This window comes from Elephantulus edwardii, unplaced genomic scaffold (assembly GCF_000299155.1).
Source record: "Elephantulus edwardii isolate Elephantulus edwardi_28Jun2011 unplaced genomic scaffold, EleEdw1.0 scaffold00026, whole genome shotgun sequence".
Lineage (NCBI taxonomy): Eukaryota > Metazoa > Chordata > Mammalia > Macroscelidea > Macroscelididae > Elephantulus > Elephantulus edwardii.
Window position 1 is genome coordinate 22,981,211 of NW_006399776.1, and position 4,249 is coordinate 22,985,459.

Sequence of the window (4,249 nt, forward strand, 5' to 3'; positions counted from 1 at the left end):
ACCTCTTCTAAATCCAGCCTGCACATCTGGCAGTTCTCTGTTGACCTATTGTTCCAAACGTTTTTGGATAATTTTCAGCAGAATCTTGCTTGCATGTGATGTTAATGATATTGTTCGTTAATTCCCGCACTCTGTTGGGTCACCTTTCTTTGGAATGGGAACAAATATCGATCTTTTCCAGTCAGTTGGCCAGCTGGCTGTCCTCCAGATTTCTTGGCACGACTTAGTGAGCATACCCAGGGCGGTGTCTGTCTGTTGAAATATGTCAATTGGTATGCCATCAACTCCAGGGAGCCTTGCTTTTTGCCAATTCCTTCAGAGAAATTTGAACTTCCTCTTTCATCAGCATAGGCTCTTGCTCATATGTTATTTCATGAAATTCTTCTGTGTCAGCCAATTCCTTCACTCAGATAACCATTTGATAATTTCTGCATTTCAATTTTTTCGTACGTATCTGAAAGTTGAACAATGAATGAAGATGACAGAAAAAGAATCAATGCCTTTGAATTGTCATGTTCTCAAAGAGTACCGAATATCCAGCAACCAGGATGTTCCTTAGAAGCAAAAATGGTGAAACATGGGAGCTCTGGTAGCCTAGTGTCAAGAAGCTGCACTGCAATCACAGAGGTACATGGTTCAAATCCACCAGATGCTCTGCTGGAGAAGGAGGGGCAATCTCCTCCTGTATCAGTCAGAGCCAATCTGACGGCACACAAACACAAAAATAATAAAATTTTTTAAAAAATGGTGAAACTTCATCTCTCATACTTTGGGCATGTTGTCAGAAGCAGCTAGTCTTTGGAAAAAGATCTCATGCTGAGAAATGTGAAGCACCGGAGAAGGAAAAGAAGACCCTCAACTATGTAGACTGACAGTGTCTGTAACAATGGAATAGAGCATGTCAGAAATTTGAGGATGGACTTAGGTTTTGATCTGTTATTCATAAGGTTGCTATGAGTCTTAGTCGACTAAGAAACTTAGTTATATTGACTATGGCACTTAATAATAATCTACTTAGGTCAGAGCTGTCTTTATTACAGAATTACATTGACTATAAATCACTTGGTTTCATCTGCATATGTTACAAGCACATATTATATCAAGAACTTTTTTGAGAATGAGGTAGTAATTAAATGAAAGGAGAAAAATCTTCAGCTAGTTATGGTGACACCACAGTCTCTGAGACCATTTTCTTATGAAATCAGTTATACCACAGTCATTTGTGGTAAACACTACAAACAAACAAAACATTTGATTAATGCTAATACCTCTTAGAGGGAGTTCTGGTGGCCTAGTGGATAAGGAGTTGTACTGCCACCCCAGTGGCAGGTAGTTTGAATCTACCCACTGCTCCAAGAAAGATGGGCAATCTCCTCCCATGTGATTTAGCCTCTGAATACCTGCTGGAGGATCAGCTATGAGTCAGTTCTGACTCAACAGCAATGAGTGTGATAATATTAATCACTATACAACACACAGTCAACACTCTTGGCACCAGCAGTCAGGAAATCAAAAAGCGTATCGCGATGGGAAAGTCTGCTGTTAGGGACCTCTCAAAGGTACTCAGGAGCAACAGTGTCTCTCTGGAGACTAAGGTGCGCCTGATACAGGCCATGGTCTTTGCAATCGCTTGTTATGCATCAGAGAGTTGGACAATGACTAGGGAGGACAGAAGGAGAGTGGATGCTTTTGAGCTGTGGTGCTGGAGAAGGGTACTGAATGTACCATGGACTGCCAGGAAAACAAACAGATTCATCCTGGAGAGGATTAAACCAAGCTACTCCTTGGAGGCAAGGATTCTGGGGCTTCGTCTGACATACTTTGGACATGTTGCCAGGAGGGACGGGTCCTTGGAGAGGGACATCATGCTTGGGAGGGTGGAGGGACGGCGCAGGAGGGGAAGACCCTCTATGAGATGGATCGATTCAGTGACTGGGGTAATCGGGATGGGTGTGTCGGGGGCAGTGCGGTTGGCGCAGGATAGAACAGGGTTTAGGGCTGTTGTGCATAGGGTCGCTATGAATCAGAAACAACTCGACAGCACATAACAACAATACACCACTCATTTATTAATAGCAACCAATTTTTTTTAATTTTATTTTTTATTATTTTTGTGTGCGTGTACCATCAAATCAGATCTGACTGGTACAGGAGGAGATAGATTGTCCCTCCTTCCCCAGCAGAGCATCTGGTGGATTCGAACCGTTCGAATTGTGATTGTAGTTGCAGCTCCTTGCCACTAGGCCACCAGCGCTCCCCTAGCAACCAATTTTTAATACTCAGTTTTGGTTTTATATCCACCCTTTGTTGAAACAATTAATAAGTCATCCAAAAGGCAGAAAGAAAGAACACCAAAGAACTCAATCTACTAACTAGATTCTTAAATTAGCACCTACATAGTTGAGTCAGTAGTCATTCACTATCTCAGATCCTAGAGAAGAATTCTAAGACTTCAGATAGATGCACCAAGATGTTCTCTAACATAAGCTTGCGAAGATGAATTCTTTATGCAGACATGTGTTATATTTCATTGTCTTTCCTTCCCTCCTCTCATCTTCATTTTTCAACTCTTTCGGGAATCATAATGGAGCAAGGAAGTGGGTATGTGTACGAAATGTTTCTTCCTGGCTTAATGGCTCTATGAAGTCAGTGTCTGATTTTTTTGTTGCATTACAGTGACAAAATCCATCGAATCTAAAGTTCTATTTTTCTCTGATACCCAATACCTTTCCCACTGACTCTGCACATGTTGTGTTTGTAATACTAAAATTTGGCAACCTTTTCCAAACCCAACCACCAGAATATTATGAGCTGGAAAATTTTTATCTGTATTTTGCACTTGGCTGCTGTGGGAAATGCAAAGTGCTTCTGTTTATTGAGCATTTATTATCTTGCAGGAATCCTAGGTAGTACAAAGAGTTACATAAAAATTGTGTGGGGGTTGACTGACCTCCTCTGACTTCAAGAAGGGTCTGTTTCTCCCACAGTATTCTATTCCTCTCTTGGGTTCAATAATTTGTTACAATAGCCACACAGAACTCACAGACTATACTCACAGTTATGGGCTGTCAGGAACTAGTAAGTTACAATTCAGAATCAAGAACTAACAGTTCTTAAGTTAGGATTGCTCCTCTGAGCTCCTCCAGTTTACCAGTGTTCTGCCAGGACAAAGATCACAAAAATATTTAGCGCCCAGTTAGTACTCAAAGAAAACCCACTATGCCAAGAAGTCTCCTTTCTGAAGACACTCTGCCCTCTCTCTGTCAGGCAGCACATTGCAAGTCCACTGAACTGTAACAAGGCCATTTCTAGTACTGGCATCCTGATTTTGCTGCCACTATTTCTCAACTGCTGCTTCTTGCCCTCTTGCCCCATCTCTGGGATTATCAATCTCTCTCCTTGTTTCCTGGATCAAGGAGATTCTTAATATAGGAACCTCAGGTCCCAAGGACATGCTCCATTTTTGTCTCACTTCATGGCAGTGAGGTCTTCCCATCTACCTGTTTGATGGCTCATTTTAAGGCTATCAGGATGATAAAACCGGTCAATTCCCTTATTATGGTCCCACACACCCTTAATCTCATGGTCCTATCCAAGTAAGAGGGGAGCTGTGGTGGCCTAGTGCATAAAGAGTTGCACTGCCAACCCTAAGGCAGGCAATTCAAATCCACCAGCTGCTCCCTTGGGAAAAGAGAGACAAGCTCCTGTCATGAAATTTGCAGCCTCTGAAAACCCATTGGAGGGTCAGTTATGAGTTAGTTCAGACTCAAGTGGACATAAAAACAGCAATCTCCTAAAAAATACCACACGTTTTATTTGCATTATTAACAAGCTGTCCAAGATACACTTTGGTGGACCACAAACACCTCAGTTGCATAGTTTCACCTAATGACTTTGCCTGCTTAAATTTCTCTGAAGGAATTGGCAAAAAACAAGGCTCCCTGGAGTTGATGGCATACCAATTGACATATTTCAACAGACAGACACCGCCCTGGGTATGCTCACTAAGTCGTGCCAAGAAATCTGGAGGACAGCCAGCTGGCCAATTGACTGGAAAAGATCGATATTTGTTCCCATTCCAAAGAAAGGTGACCCAACAGAGTGTGGGAATTAACGAACAATATCATTAATACCACATGCAAGCAAGATTCTGCTGAAAATTATCCAAAAACGTTTGGAACAATAGGTCAACAGAGAACTGCCAGATGTGCAGGCTGGATTTAAAAGAGGTAGTGGTACTAGGGATAGT